The following is a 17,534-nucleotide window of genomic DNA, read 5'->3' on the forward strand; positions in this document are numbered from 1 at the left end:
AATCCACCTACATTGTGAAAGACAGAATAATGTCCCCCAAAGATGGCCATATCCTAATTCCCAGAACCTGTGACTTTGTCACCTTACACAGGAAAAGGGGACTTTGCAGATGTGATTAAGTTTAAGGACCTAGAGATGGGGAGGTTATTGTGGATTATTCAGGTGGGCCCAAGCTAATCACAAATTCTTAAAATCAAAGAAGCTTTCCTCCTGTGATCCGAGGACAATGTGACTAAATGGAAAAGGTCAGAGGATGCAAGGTTGCTGGCTTTGAAGATGAAGGGAGGGGGCCAGAGACAAGGAATGCAAGCAGCCTCTGAAGCTGGAAAGACCAAAAAAAAAAGGGGGCAGGGAATCATTCTCCCCTACTGTCTCCATAGAGGAACACAGTCCTGCAGACACTTGGATTTTAGTCCAGCAAGACCTACATCATACTTCTGACCTTTATACAGGACTAGAAGATAATAATTTTGTGTTGAGACACTAAATTTGTGTTAATTTGGTACAGCAGCAATTGAAAATGAATACTCATGTGCTGCTAGTTTAGTCAATTTAAGAACATCCCTATGCTTTTATTCCAGCTCAAGACTGTAGCAACCATTCTCCTGTCAAGTGTAACTCCAGTGAGTCAACATTATATATAAAAGAATTTATAATATTATTGTAGACATCTTCCAGTATTTCCCTTCACCATTACATACCTAAGAAATGTCTATAAGCTACTCTCCAAATCGGTCGTTCACTTTCCCACCACTGTGCCTTTGCACATCTTTTGTCTGGAATTGCTTCCTCTTTATCTCCACTTGCTGAAATTCTAGTTGTCTTTCAAATTCAAAATCCATTGCCATCTCCTCCAAGTGGCCTTTTCTGATTTCTCTGCAGGAGATGAATCATTTTCTCTTCTGTGCTTTCTTTACCCTGTTTATGTCTCTTAATTTTGTTTTAGTTCCTTCTAACTTCTTAATACAGAAATGTTTTGTCCTTATTAAATCTATGAGCTTTTCAAGAACAAGAATCTTGACTTTTATCTTTGAACCCCCAATGCTCTGAGTTCAGGTCATTGTAAATAAATACTAAAGAATTTTTTTTGTTGAACAGAAAGAATAAAAGAATGAATAAATAAATGTGTAGAAAATGCGCACATTTACGTCATTTCCTCATGACTAGTTTAAAGAACTGGTATAACATATCTGATCTGCTTTAAAAGGAACACTTTAGATTTTTAAAACTAATTTTATTGAATTATCTTTATGGTACTAAAGAGTAAATATCATAGTACAGTTTTAGAAGGCAGTCATAATAAAAATCTTCTGATACAACAGTATCATCTGGGTCTCTCTGTAACATACAATGCAATAAACATTGTAGATAATCTTCAGACCATGACCATTCTTGTAGTCTGAACAATTTCCCTATGGTTGATATGATTCTTTAATGATGTTCCAATGTTTGTTTCTCCATTCTCTGATTTCCTTATTTTTCCATGTTTTGAAAATGACAATGTTGTTGTCTCTAAGCAATGTCAGCCCAGAGCCCTAGGCAGACAGAGTGAGACAAATGTGCCAAACATATGGATGACAGGGCAATGATTTTCCCAGAAATGATAACCACATAAAAGTTTTAAGAATGTCCTCCTTGGCTTTGGGACTTTTTCACCAAAGAAAGGGCAAATTATATGGGATGAAGTGGGAGTCATACAGAGGGATAAGGAAACTGGTTCAATATTTTCAGAAAAGAGAATCACCTTCTTGACATAGAAAATAACTTCATTATTCCTACATAATATTGACTCTACTTCTAAAAGGGCACTGTTGGAAAATGGTATTTCTATGAAACAAGAAAATCAGTGTTGTTGGAACTAACAACACTTAGGAGACATAAAGGGAGAAGTAATTCAATTATATTGGGGACGTTGTGTATTGAATGCCTGCTCTGCTGGGCACTAGAGGAAGAACTGGGGACACCAAAGCTAATAATATAGGGCTTTGCCCACAGGAAGCTTAAATTCTCAGCCACTTCATACTTGTTTAATTCACTAAGGGGCTAATGGGCTTTCCATGATTTATTTTCAATGATTCAACTTTTGGTGAATTAACCTGTTTCTGAGAAATTCTAAGAATTTCTGAGAACTGAAAACATAGTAGTAGGAATAGATAAATAAATGATTTTAATTAAATGGGGTAAAGAGTATGACAGAAGTTTTCACAAGATTATTTGATAGTCTAAAGAAGATGCACAAAGACAGCTTTCTGGATGAGGCGATACCTAAGATAAGTCCTAAAGAAGGAGAGGAAAGACCCAGGCAAAGGTGAGACATCTACAGGAAAAGACTTAGAGAGAGAACAGGATGTGTTTAAGGAACTCTGCATAAACGAGGCTTGTTGGAACAAAGTGTCTGCAGCAGAATGTGCCCGGCAAGATGGGAAGGAGAGGTGAACAGCCAGATCATGAAAGGCCTCCTGCATGCTACCCATGCATTTGTATTTTGTATTGACAAACCTGGGAAAACTAGACAGAAAAAGCTGAAGTATCAATAGGATTGAGGTAAGACAGAATGGAAGAAGGGGCATTTTAATTTGTAGATTAGATGACATGGGATTGAAGAGAGAAAAGGAGAGGCTTGGTTAGTTCTTGAGCTTCTGCAGAGATATGACTGGATCACTCAGTGTAATGGAAACATTGGAGCTGGAGAGATGAGAGACAAGAAGGTCACTTAGGAGGCACTTGCCATAATTCATGAAAGAATCATCAGGGGGTGACAGAGGTCTAGAAAGAAGAAAACAGATGTGAGAAATATTGGGGAAGTAGTATTAACATGATTTAGAGACCTATTGGCCATGAGGGAGGAAGACATTGCAGATGACCTAGTGATCTCCAGCCTGGGAAACTGGGAAAGTGATGATGGCATTAAGCGATAGTAAACCTAGTGAAAGTGGCACAGATTTCATGGCGGAGGTGGGAGAAAAGCTTGCTTTATTTATTATGTTGACTCGCACACATTAGCCCAGCATCTTCATGGAGCAGCTGAAAAGTATCCAAGAGCTAAAAGTTTATAATTTAGTATGACTTTTCATTTAAAATGTTTTCTAAAATGTTGCCCAAACATGTCATTAATACAAAAAGAAGATGCACAGAAGTGGCTTTTGTACCAGTCTCAGAGTCGTTTCTATGTAATTTTACTTAGCCAAAGGAAAAGGCATTAATATTTGCCAAATACCTGTTATATGCAGGCACTGTTTTAGAGTATTTTTGCATACTATATCCTCTAATACTCGCAAAACTTGAAGAAAATGATGTCCAGGAAAGTTTAGGAAACTTAGAGGTAGTCATCTCCGACTATAGCCTAAACCTTATCTTTGTAAGTTATAGGCTCTCTGTGCCCAGGGCCACAGACTAGCAAATGCTTTTCTTTTCTGAGCACAAAGATAGGCCATAGACAGAATAATACTTTATCTTTTGAGGGCACTTAGCTTTGTACATCTTTGGTAAAGTGGTAATCCATTTGGTCTTGTGTGTGAAAGGTTAAAATTGTAATATATCATTTGGACACTGGATGGCAATATTCTAAACAGGCTAGTCTACTTCCCTATGTTTGGGACAGTCTTACACCAGGTTTACATAATAAATCTTCATTTCTGAAATCCTTTTCAGTCTCTGGCTTTCTGAGCCTTGTATGGTATTTTTACCAACAGAAAATAGAAAAGCCAATTTGGCTAAACCTGCCAGTCAGTCCATCCAAACACTTGCAACAGATCAATCATATTATCCTTAATGAAGGAAATGATATACACAGGATATTAACTCCAGGAGGCTAAGAGCTAAGTTTTCTCATAGTGAAATTAGAAGCTGAACCCACTCAAATAATTTCTGCCCCACTGCAAAATGTGAGCGTCAATAATTCTGCAGCATTCACATCTGATGAACATATTCTGATATAGATGTGGTCTGGGTGTGAATATGTTTCATTGTCCCCAAAATTGGAGAATCTGTGATCATATGGACCTGTTTGGGGCAGCATAACACCAGATTAGAAACTTGAGGCGGGAGAGATGAGGAGAACAGTGTCAGTTGGCTGGAGTTTGGTATTAAGACAAAAGGAGAAGGATTGTGCGTGGAAATGAGGCAGAAGGGGCTCATTATCTGATTTATCTGTGCATGTATAAGACTTTCCCTGTCTAAAAGAAGGAATATAGAGATGGGTGGGGTTTTTTTTGTTTTTTGTTTGTTTGTTTGTTTTGAGAGATTCAAGGATGTGACTTGCAGCCAGACTTGTACAATTTCAAAAAGTCATACGCCAGGTCCCTCGGTGGTTCATACTCCAGGAAAATTACCGTTTCTCCAACTTTTCATAGCTAGATCTTAACAATAGATTAGAAATCAAAGTTAATGAATAAATTCCTGAAGCCAGCCATGTGTCATAAAAGCACAGATCTTGGCCATTTCCCTGGCCAGTGTCTCAAAATGATAATAACCAAAAGCACCTGGTGAAGCTCAGCTCTTGGGAACAGCTGTCAAAGCTGAACCTGCTTCAGGAGCAAGTGTGTACTCATCAATAACAGCTTGCTCTCCTAAACTCTGCTGCCATTCTCTTTCTAGTGCAAGTGATATTATGAAACACAGTGGAAAATACTATACCTTAAAATAAACAAAAAGCACTAGCAGCAAAAGTGTTTCCATGTGAAAAGCATATAATATGTGTATATCATTCAAGTGTTATCTTCTGCTGTATAGTATGATTTCTATGTGAGTTTAACTGAGATTGCTGAAAATTACAGAAGATGCTGAAATATGAGATCAAAATCATCTTAAGGTTAAAAAGAAAATATCAGAAAGCTAATCTATTTTATTGGATTTTAATCCCGCCAATTTCTAAAACAGGGTGGAACTGAGGATAGTTATATCTTCTCTAAGTAGCGATTAGCAGTTTCTGGGTATACAGCAACGTAAGAGCAATATCCTAAAGAAAAAGGTTCTGTTTAGAAGTAAGAGAGCATGCATTTGTTTGAGCACTAAGGGAAGTAAAACATCATTTTTTAATTAAATGTATATTCGTATTTACATGTTATACATGAAGTTTTTTTTTAAAGTTTGAATGTATACTATTTCTAGATTGTTTATTACACTTGTGAGGAGGCAGCAATGAAGATAGCTAGGCAGGTGGTTGTGGATGGATGTTCACGGAGGTTATCATCTAAAAATCCAGTGGATCTTAAACTCGACTCAGTAATTGGGAAAGTCTTTTAAAAATAAAGCTACATCCTAGCTCTCAGCAATCAACATCTTCAGGCAGTGGCACATTCATATACTGTCATTAGAAATCATGAGATATCCCCTTTCGGTTGGGTGCCATGGCCCAGCCCAGCAGGCAGCACTCTGGGGGAGGCTCCTTTCAAGACAGCTCAGACCTAGCCACCATCCCAAATGTCCCTGATCTTCAGGAAATGGCATGCTCTATTTCTCCACCAATAGGCAGCTTACCCAGCTGTGGACTGCTTTCCTCACTCTGCTAGCTTCCCACTTTCATAATTCTCCAGGTGGGAAGCAACCACTTATCCCTATAACTACATACACTCCTGACCCCTAGAGAACATGCATTGAGATCATACCTGATGCTTTGGTCCATGCCCATAGCTGTGCTTCAGCCCAGTCAATATCTGGTGCATGCCTGCCCAATCTTCTTAAGTGTTTCTTGACTTAGAGACTCTCCTTTGGCTGAGAAAAGAAGTACCCTCTTCTCTTCTCTGGGAAGACAAAAGTCAAAATATTTCCTACTGCGACACATTTCTTTAGGAAATTGATTTCTCCAAATTGTAATTTTCTTTCCTATATGCTTTAGATGAGTACTGCTAGTTAAGAGACAAGCTCACTCATCATGCAAAAAGAGGAGATAAATTTAGTAATTCTCTTTAGAATAGGGAAATACTTATCTCTTATTTTTTTCCACTTTCTGCCTTAGCCAACATTTAGGAAGTCACTTTAACACGCTGTTCCACAGATACTTAAACTCAAGTCAGCTGAGTTCAATAATAAAAATATTGTGATGGTTAATTTTATGTGTCAACTTGACTAGCCACGGAGTGCCCAGATATTTGGTTAAACGTTATTTCTGGTGTGACCCTGAGAGTGATTTTGGATGAGATTGACATTAGAATCAATAGACTCACCAAAGCAGATTACCTTCCCCAATGTGGGTGGGCATCGTCCAATCCATTGAAGGACTGAATAGAACAAAAAGGCTCAGTAAGAAAGAATTCTCTCTCTCTCTCTCTCTCTCCCTCCCTCTCTCTGCCTGACTGATTTTGAGCTAGGACGTGGGTCTTCTCTTGTCTTCTGACTTGGACTTGCATTGAAACTTTTATCTTTGGCTCTCCAGGTTCTCACCTGGACTCAGACTGGAAGTAAACCATTAGTCTGCTGGGTCTCCATCTTGCAGACTGCAGATCTTGGGACTTCTCAGCCTCCATAATTGTTTGAGACAATTCCTTTTAACAGATAGATAAATTGATTGATCGATAGATAGATAGATGGATAGATAGATAAAAAGATATCCTGCTGGTTCTGTTTCTCTGGAGAACCCTCATACAGATATGTAATTCTTTCTCAACACTCCCTGTTAAACTGATTCTGTTGGCCTGCTCTCTTACCTACACCAATTCCCCACCCTAGACTCCATGAGGAAGAACTTATCCTATAACTTTTCCCTTCTCTGTTTACTGCAGAACAATCTCAACTAGTTTGCACCAACTCAGTTGAGGTTAAAATGTATCTACATTCGGAGACCTTTCGTGCCAGTTGTTAAAGTTTTGGTAGCTTGATGTTGGCAATCGTTTAGCATTCACAAAATTGGTGAATGCTAAAAATCAAGATTGGGGGGAGGGGATATAGTTTTACTAACACCAGTCAAAGAGAATAATATAAAATTTGTCTTCAAACTACCCCCTCCCTAAGGCTGTGCACTATACAATAAGCATAAATGTTACATTAAATGGATGTTAATAAAAAGTTTTTATTAAAAAAGTAAAGTAGTAAAAAGGTTAAAATATAATAATACCCCATTCCCCTAACCCCAAGACTATGGCTAGCTTTAGACTTGGAAACCTAGCTTGGAAACAATGACAAGCATCTTATCTATTCTCTTTTCTTACTTTCGTAGTTCTCCTCTGCCGCTCAGTACCTGCTGTCCCTGATCTTTATAAGGTGGGGGTTCAAATGAAAGGAGCTTGGGGAGAAAGCACACAGCTTTAGGTAGCTGGTGCAGTTGTAACCTGGCATTGGTTCCCCATGACTGAGGTGGCTGCACAGTCACTAAAATTCTTCTCCTACGGGTTTCTTTTGAGGTCAGAGTTTTCAGGCTGGAGACCTTCAAATGGTCTCTGGCTACTTCTCTGGCTGATTGTTTAGGTCATTCTTTCAGCCTTTGGATTCAGACAGTCCAGGCTTCTATTGAGGTTACATGGCCCTTCCAGGCAGTCCTCTTACATGAGATCCCTTTTAAGATGACTCCAAATACAATCCCTCCCGCTCACCTACATTTGCCTCTCCCTGCATCTTCTCCTTTAGAAAATAGGTACTTGCAGTCCTCAATCTGCTCTGTCCCTCAAGAGTCTCTTGTCCTTGACTTTGCAAACATGAGTCAAGGTCACTGTGTCCTCCAAACCCCAGATGGCACAAGACAAGATCTCTAAGCAATTCTCTTGAAGTGTCCTTTCCCAAGTGGGCTAATGTGAAGAGGAAGGATCACCCAAGTGCCCCTCATTGGGGAAAGGAATCCATACAGCAGAAAAATGACTTTCCAAAAATGTTGTTCTCCCAATTTTTTTTATTACCTTGTGATGGATAATGAGCCAATACCAGCCACACAAGCTTTATGGCTTCTCAATACATCCTGTATAGACAATCTGGCATCTTGCTTTACTATATAAGGAGAACTTGGTACCTCTATTATTGCTCTAGGAGCAATAGCTCTATTGCTTTGGAGCCTCAGCAGAAATTCTGAGATAAAAAAAGTCATATTTAACATCTTATTATATATGTACCTATAAATATGTTTGAATTAATATATAAAATAACTTGAGCAATGCATATAATTATTACAACTTAACCTCTGAGGAAAAGCATTTGGGGGATATATATGCTTTTCACTATATAGTTTTCTGTGGTATGTAGTTTATTTCTACAAGGTGGATGTATTAACATATTCTGTTTTAAGAGAACAAGATGGCTCTTGTGCCCATTCAGTTTTAAGAACCACTGACATCTCAGTATCTATTATTTTGTTTAAGTAACTTACTGTAATCTGTAGTACTTCCACTATTTGTGTATATTTTTACTGTCTGCGTCTCTCTCTAGACTGTAATGTCCAAGGGTTGTTTGTATTTTTTACTAGTGTATCACTGGCACTAAGCAGTTAGTAGATGTTCTTTGCTGAAGCAAAAATGAGAGACAGAAAAACGGGAGCTAGTAGAAGTGGTTACCCATAGTTGGTGGGTATGAGACAGATGGGAATTGTAACAGTGCTCTTCAATGTTTTATTTTTTTAATTGTTTGGTTTTTTAACGTATTACATTGTTCAAAATGAGAGGTTTTGAAAAAGAGAAAGCTGAAACAAATATAGGGGAAAATGAATATCTTCTTTGACTTAGTAGTAGTATATATGTGTGTGTTATTTTCTGAAGTTTTGGTATTGGTATGTATAAATATTTCATAATTTGTAATTTTTAAGGAAAACATAAAAATCAAAACACCAGATGATGTAATAGTTTTAAAAACATTTGGCTTTGAAGTCAGAACAACAGCAAATCTGTTTTATGCCACCCTCTGTCACCCAGGCTGAGCTACCAGAGACTTTAGGCAAGTGACCACTCCATTTGTAAAATGAAGAAGATGGCAAAATTATGATATATGTGTGTTGAAGTGCCTTGTAAAATCTAACATAGGATGCAAATATTAATATTTTTTCTTATTATTTCAAATTCTTTAAATTTGGGACTACACTCTCTTCTTCTTTATATACTCCCCAACCATTATCTCAGTACCCAATTACAGGACTGTTATCTTTATTTACTAATATAAACTAAGATTTTTCAAGGTTGGCAATGGAAAATAATCTCCACATGGGAAATAGTCAGTAGGCATTGTAACCTTAACTTTTGTCTCCTTGGAAATGCATCCTCCATAGGGGAGAAAGGCTGTTAATTATGGCTGCCAAGAGCACAGCATCATCCAGGGCCACTGCTCTCTTGTCAATGTGGCCTCAGTGTTTATCCATGACTTCCCTGCTCTTGGCATGACTGGCAATAAGCCAACACATTAAATAGACTTTACTAAGTACTTGGAGATAGTGAAGGAGGAGAAGAAAGAAGAAAAAAGAAAGAGGAGGAGGAGGAAGGAACAAACACCAGACCAAATAAAGATTTAAAACTCTTGATAAAAGATACACTAAACCAAATAATCTTATTTATAAAATTTTCTTCCCTTTCAGAAATTCCAGACCCTATCCCCAGCCTAAGCAATTGCCTTGCCTCCATGTAGAGGACTCTGTATTAGCACCCATAGTCAGAATATGCCCACTGAAAGATATTTTTACAACTGAAAATGCATAGTCAAAGAACAGGACACATAAACACACTCACACATACACACAGCTGTCTTTGATCTTAAACTTAATATAATTTCAAGACTTCTTAACCAAGACGTTTCTGAACTATTCACCAGATAGATTATGATTAGTGTCTCAGAAACTCAGAATTTTAAAGGGGTTCTAAGCTTCAAAAAACAAAATCTTTACTTGTTTAAGTTTGATGTTAATAACATGATCCATATTATACAATTTAGTCAAAGTAATTAACACATAGAGTAAGCTGAAGAGTTGCATTTTATGATTTTCTGTGGTCTAAAAACACATGCCTATTTTCCAGCTTAAGTAAGATTTAAATAGCAGGGAGAGAGAATTTTTCTAGGGTTCTATAAACTTCAAATATTTCTTATTAGTTATAACATAAAAGTTAAAGGAATTGTTTCTGTCCCTGGAGAGACATTTTTCCCTTACCTAATATTTTAATAGAGATAGTCTTAAACTCAGGAAGTGAAACAACATAGAAAAGATGCATAAATCTCTTGAGGTATAAATGACCTCGGGCACAGATCAAAAACATTACAGCCATTATTATTATAAGAGAATGAAACAGGGGCTTCCTAATCAAATTAGTGAAGGAAAAAAAAACTTTCCACTGCCAAATTATGGTATTCGGTAGTATGGAATAAATTCACTTTTTAATATGAGTATAACATGAATCGTGTCCAATTATGTAATTTGAAAACTCTACCCAAAAGAAACAGAGTGTAATCAGCACTCATTCAGAAAATAATCCAAAATTCAAAAGAGGAGAACTTGTTCTCTCAGTGTATTTAAAGTGTTGAATATCCATTACATTTTTTGAATAATACCAAATTAGTCAGTCCAAACGGCAACTCCTTAAGGATCCAACCATTTGTGATCCACTTTCAGGCAAACATTCCAGCTTCTAGATCCCTTCCCTGTAGAATATATGTGGGCAAAATTTAGTGACATCCAAGCAGCCCAAGGTATTAGACTATCCCCTACCTATTTATTAATGCATTCAAAATACATCTAGTAAGTGCATATCACATACCAATTTCAAAGGTGTGAAAGATATCACCTGCCTCTATGGGGCTTACTAAATAACAAGGAAATGATTAAATAAGCAATATAATATAATGTGGTGATAATTGAGAGATAGAGTATTCTGTAGAAGTACGTGGCAGAAGTAACTAAATATGTCATGGGATCTGTGGGTGTGGAAGGGAGCAAACTCCAAGAAAGTGATCTGAAAACTCACGTGTGGCTTTCTTCCCCATGTCTCCATTCATTTTCTCCTCTATTTTTCTTTTTTTTCTTTTATCTTATTACAAATATTTTTCTTTTTCTTTTTTTTTTCTTGTCCCAACCTGCCTAGTATTAGTTCCTTTACTCTTGCTACAGTTGGAAATGACATAGGACTTGACCAGCAGTCCTCTTTACAGCTAAAACTCAATTCAGATCCAAATTCAGTTTCCTAAAACCACACAGAAACCTACGGCCTTGCTAAGTGAGTGAGCACTGCACTTGTAGTCAGAAGATCTGGATTTGAATCCTGTTTTTACTGAGTAGTAATAGCTGTGTGGCTGAGGAGAAATAGCCTCTCAGAGTCTCAGAGTCTTCATCTTCATAATGAACGTACCTTACAGGGATGTTGAAAAGGGAAATGTAGTGAAAATAGTGTATGAAATAAAGAGTCAAATGAAAGGGAATCTTATCATCCAAGAAACAAGTAAACCAAAAAAATGTGTATAATTTGACTCACTCGTGAAATGTTTTAGACTTTGTTTTGAAATACATGAAAACTTATACTGCAGTTATGCCATCTACAAAATGAATCACATGACAGAGTTGAGATAGCTGGGGCTGTACTGGGTGTGTTTATTTTGTTTTTAGTGGATTTTGTTAGTGTCTAAGTGTCTGAACATGTCTAAGTATCCTAACATGACAGAGTTTGGAGAATTTTTTTTTAAGACTGTACGTTCATCATATATCCTACTCTTTCCATTTGTATAGCTTTTTAAATGATAGAATGAAAGCTTCTTACCATGTAAATCCTGGAAGCTGTCTTAAGCTTAGAATGGACTTACTTAATTATTCAAAATACATAGACATGGATTTATATTATTGTCGACAATTTTTTTAAACATCTAAAAAATACTGAGTAGTTTACACTTTATTTTCCATCATCTGCAACTACAGAGTCCTCAAAGAAATAGCAGCTCAGGGAGCTTCCCTGGTGGCGCAGTGGTTGAGAGTCTGCCTGCCGATGCAGGAGACATGGGTTCGAGCCCTGGTCTGGGAGGATCCCACATGCCGCGGAGCGACTGGGCCCGTGAGCCACAACTACTGAGCCTGCACTTCTGGAGCCTGTGCTCCGCAACGAGAGAGGCCACCATAGTGAGAGGCCCATGCATTGTGATGAAGAGTGGCCCCCACTTGCCACAACTAGAGAAAGCCCTCGCACAGAAATGAAGACCCAACACAGCCATAAATTAATTAATTAATTAATTAACTCCTACTCCCAACATCTTAAAAAAAAAAAGAAATAGCAGCTCAAAGGAAAAAGGATACACTATTAGTGAATTACCACGGTCCTTGCATTTGCAATAGACCCTCATCCAGGACCTAGAGTGATAACCCACTCTTCTCTCATAGTATTACCAGACAGTAGGTCACCTTTTAGCAGAAATTTTTGGAAGAGTGTATTTTAAACTATATATATATTTGTATTTTATATTTATATGTATATATATTTGTATTTTATAAAATGATTTTGTCTACTTTATTTTCTTGTAAGATAATTTTTAAGTTTCTCTTTCTTTGGACAAGGCCATGTTCAATTCAGAGCATTTCAGGAAAACTATCTACCTCTATCTTCTTGTTGACTAATTCAGTCACTCTTTGAACAAATATTTATGGAGGAACTAGTATGTGCCAGGTAACGTTTCAAGGGTTATTCCATCTCACTCTCGAGACAACACTGAAAGTTACATATTATCCCCCATTTTAAGGGTAAAGATCCTTGGACAGAGAAAAACCAAATAAAATTCTGTCAAAAGCACACATAAGTGTTCTGTCATCCATATCTTTGTGGAATTAGTTTGCTCATCTAGGCACACTGGACAGTAAATGCCAAAACCTGTTCTGAACTGTTTTTCAGTGGCAACCCATCACTGTAAAAAAGCCACTTTGGAATCATTGTGTCCTGGCTGAGGGCACTCCACCAGATTTCCACTTCACACAACGAACGCAATTCGATAGAACCCAGGAAGAGGGAATAGGAATCCTACTCCTATCTAGAGGATCTGCCACCTAGTGGTGAAGTCCTCTGAATTAGAAGTTGGGTGCTTCTGGATTCCTAAATTATCTGCCCTTTTGTTTCTCTGGCTTTCAAAAATGGTATTGGCAAGTATTTTCCTCCTGCATTTCCTGCTTTTTATAACTTATAAAATCCAAATTTCAGTATTCCGCACCAAATGACAAAAGTAAAGCATTTGGGAATTTTCAGAGGAACAGTATTTTTACAGACACTGCAGTTTGCAAAAATTCTGAAGTTGAAGTCTGAAGAAGAATGAGACTTACATTAAATGACAGGCAAGAAGTCTATCATTTCTAAGTCTTATGTAGGTATATAATTCTGTATTTTGTGTTACAATCCTATTCTGCCACTGAAACATTCATAATATTGAGATTTGGGACCAGGATGAAATTTTGATTTGGAGTGGGAATGAACTGAGTCACTCATTCTTAGATAAAATGCACACAGTCAAGAGATCCATGACTATCTGTGAGACAGATGGGAACTCCTGATGCATACCAGGCAACTTTTCTTCAGCAAAGAAAACAAAAACCCAGGTGCAGAATGTATTGGAAAAGTGCAGATGGGCCTTCAAGGGTGTTCACTGTTTACAAGAAAAAGGAACAGAGCTCTCATCACTGAGTGACCACTCTTCCTGGGGATCTATTTCCCCCAGCTGGTCTCAAGCAGCATATCCCCCCAAAGGCCCAAGCAGCAGCTGTCAATGACCTCTGGCCCTTCAAAGGGAGAGGCTGGGTGGCCACTCTCTCCCTGTCAAGACGTGCTAATTACGTGAATGCTGAGAGTCAGAGACTACACACTAGAACGGTTTTTCCATAGCTTGTCTGCCTCTCACACATCTTTCTCTTGTCTTCAGTCTTTTTAAGGAAAACAATTTCCATCTGTTTCTATACAGACTCCTGGCATCTTTTCCATCCAGTTGTATGTTATCAGCTCCCAGTTCTGTCTGAAACATGTTGTTATTTCCCCAGATTGAAATTGGGGAATTGAAAGTCAACAATAACAAGAGGAATTTGGAAAGAGAGAAGGGTCCTCTTGATACCTACCCTGTGCCAGGTGCATGTCCATCATTTACAGATGAAGCTTCATTTGATCATCATCATAACCCCTACAAGAGAACATTGCTGTTCACACTTGATGGGCAAAGAAACTGAAGCTAGGGGAGACTGATACTCTCCACAACTCTCTAATCTCTCCTCTCCTCATTTTATCTTTCACACTACTTCATTTATCTTTGTAAAATTCTGATTATTTCATACTCCACAGCCCTTCCCTTATCTAGTCAAAGAAGTACAAACTGCTCTGTCTGCCTTTTAAGACGTAGTCTCAGCCTGACCTGTATCAGCTGTATCCTGGGTTTCTGCCCTTCCTCACACAGCTAAGGCTTCTCTCACTTACCTATCTTAACCTTCATTCTCACCCTTCTCCCAGGGAAATTTTACCATATTTTGCAAATCAGCACAAATACCATCTCCCTAGTGAAATCTTGTCTCCACCTTTAGTATGTGTTAAATCCATTATAACTCTTAGCATGTTAAACTTGTGCCTCTTAGTCCGTTAAAGGTGATGTTGAACTATCTATACCCACACTGAAAACCATCACCAAAGTGCAATATTATAACGATCTCCACAGGACACTGTATTAGGCATATGTAAGGAGAATTAGAGAAAAAAAGGCTGAATTTCTGATCTTGTCTGAGCTGGACTGAAAGAAAGAGAGAAACAGAGAGTAGAGAACTGAGTCACATAATATAATATGAAATTAAGTTTCCAAGTAAAAATCTATTATCATTCTGTTTTGTCTAGAGGTGTTGAAATCAAAGATTTTCAGACACATGTGCTCTATAGGGATGGCTCAGGTGAAGGAAAATTCATACTGCCTCCCTACAATTGATGAGAACCTATTCATTATCTCATTTTATACATAAGCAGAGATGTACTGATAAATGTTTAACAATAGGCTCTCTGAAATAAAAAGGGGGCCTTGATCTGTAGTCTTTACCAATTTATTTAGTGTAAATATTTCTACTACTACTATTTCAATTTCAAACTACTGATAGGACATCTCTGATCACAGAGTTAGGAGAGTTGTGCACACCAGATTCTTAGGAGCTGGTACAAGCCCCTCCAGCACACCTCTCTAAAAGCCTATTATCCCCATTAAGCAGATGAGGAAACTGAGAGTCAGAGAAGTTTTATAACTTGTGCAAGACCACCTTGTAAATATATTGAAGACATGTGCTTTTCATCTGACATGTAAGATTACAAATTCCATTCTTTCTTGCTAGAGCAGACTGTCTGGACAGAGTCAATAAGTGATGGCATTAAGGACATTGAACACAGACACTTCTCAGTCCCTTGATGCTTCTACCAGAAGTAGGGAAGCAGAACACAAAGGAATAGTCACACTGTAGACAAGTCTTCAATAAAATATTTCAACAGGGGAGAAATATCTGGTAGCATATAGTGATAATTCTCAGAAAGAGAGAAGGATGAACAGGAATAGAGCTTTTGCCTTTGCACATAATCTTCCCTCTACTTTTACAAGCCCTTCATTTTCATAGAAACACACTACTTTCCTTTAAGCCTTAACTTAGTCACACAATGAATTTCTCCTTGTAGTTTGTATTTTTATCCCTCCCTCATTTCTTCCCTCCATCCCTCCCATCTCTCCTTCCTTCCTTCTTTCCTCCTTTCTTTCTTTCTTTCTTACTTCCTTCCCCTCTTCCTCATTTCTTTCTTTCCCTAATACTATTTTATTGTTGCTCTTTCATTATCAAGTCTGAAATTATATATGACACTGTTTACCAGTGATGTATACCCCATATAATTCATCCTGCAAAAGTCATTTGGCCAAATGGGATACAAAAAAGTAGTCACAGAGTCAGGATCTGTTAATGGGGGAACAAAAGTGTGTTGTGAGGGTCAAATAAATTTACCCACAGGCATAGAAAACACTCTCATTGAAAGTTTGGAGTGAAAAATTAATTTCTGGGATAAGCAGCTGAATTTTGACCCTTCTCAGTATGTACAAACCAAGGTTAAGGTCTAAATGTTTGTGCATATAACTTTCAGATCTTAATATCTTACAGGGAAAAAAGATTATAGTACTATAAAGAATGCACAAAGTACACTTCCTTTTATTCCCATAATGAACCTGCCTGACACACTGTTTAACACCAAAATGAATTTCTAACTTAGCCTTTATAAGAAAAAGGACCAATTCTCTGATAGTTGACGTTGCATATCAAGTGAAATACAAAACTACTCGTGACAAAAAGAAGCCTTCCAGTTAAATCCAAGGAGGCCACACACTCAGAAATCACTTTGTAGCCCTTGGCTTTTGGTCTAAAGTATTCCCAAGGGAAGAATCAGCCCCTTTCCCACCCACCAGCACCCTCTTCACGTCTCCCATTTGTCAAGCCATTTGTCAGCACACAGCAGTCTCCAAAGTGCCTGGACTTTGTCAGATTCTCATCTGGGAAGCAAAGCAAAGCTGTTAAAGTCACTCACACAGCCACCTTCTTACAATGACCAGAGCCCATTCTCCAAGAAACCTGCCCCTCCTGAGCCACACTCATGGAACAGAGCTTTCTGAGTAGCTGTGAAACATCTACCTAGAGAACCATTAAAGACTGGAGGAACAGAAGGGACAAGAAACAGGAATTGAGACCTGGCTCTCAGTGCCTCCAGGCCTCAGTTTCTTCATCTTTACATTAGACAGGATCTGGACCAGATGATTTTAAGGTCGTTTCCAGCTTCAAATTTCTATAACACAAATAAAGGCATCACTAGGGTGTAGTTTACTTTTTTAGCTTCATAGATAAGATTCAGTGATTCTACAAGTAACAAAGTATTTTAACTTTGGGGATGTTTGTCCCAAAGAGACCAAATGTGAAGTACCAGTGTGTGCTTTGGAACTTTGCTTGGTCATCTTGGAAATTCTGAAACAAAGGATATATAAGTAAAAGATCTCAAGAAGGGATGCCACCTGTCTATGCAGGAGGGAAAGAATTTGATTTCCAATTAGCACCCACAGTGGGTTAGATGTTTGAAGTAAGTACACTAAGTTGGTAGCATCTTGGTGGGGTCACATTTTCTATGGTCTAGTCTCGAGCGTTCATGGTTTGGAGCATATTAATAGGTGCTTCACTTCTCTTTGAGATGAATAGGCTCCTAGAGCCTGCCTCACACTGATGAAATAATAATAAGTGCCACACAAGGACCCTGTCAGGCACTTTCCCCACAATACGTATTTTAGTACTCACTAGAACCTCATCAGTCCCATCTAATACAAGATGAGGAAGCTGAAGTTCTGAAATGTTAAGAAATGCCCCAAATCATACAAATTGTAGGAGGCAGAGCTTTGTTTCAAACCTGGTCTCCCTAATTATGAAGCTAACTTTTCCTGATATGCCAATACAAATTGTGGTCCAAAGACTACCTGCATCAGAAGCACTTGGGGTGTCTGTTTATAATGTAGGTTCCTGGACCCCAGGCTTGACCTTCCACACAAGGAGTGTGTGTGTGTGTGTGTGTGTGTGTGTGTGTGTGTGTGTGTGTGTGTTTCTGGGGAAGGGGGACAGAAATCTAAATTTTTTTAAACAAATTTTA

The sequence above is a fragment of the Mesoplodon densirostris genome, chromosome 1 (genome assembly GCF_025265405.1).
Source record: "Mesoplodon densirostris isolate mMesDen1 chromosome 1, mMesDen1 primary haplotype, whole genome shotgun sequence".
NCBI lineage: Eukaryota > Metazoa > Chordata > Mammalia > Artiodactyla > Ziphiidae > Mesoplodon > Mesoplodon densirostris.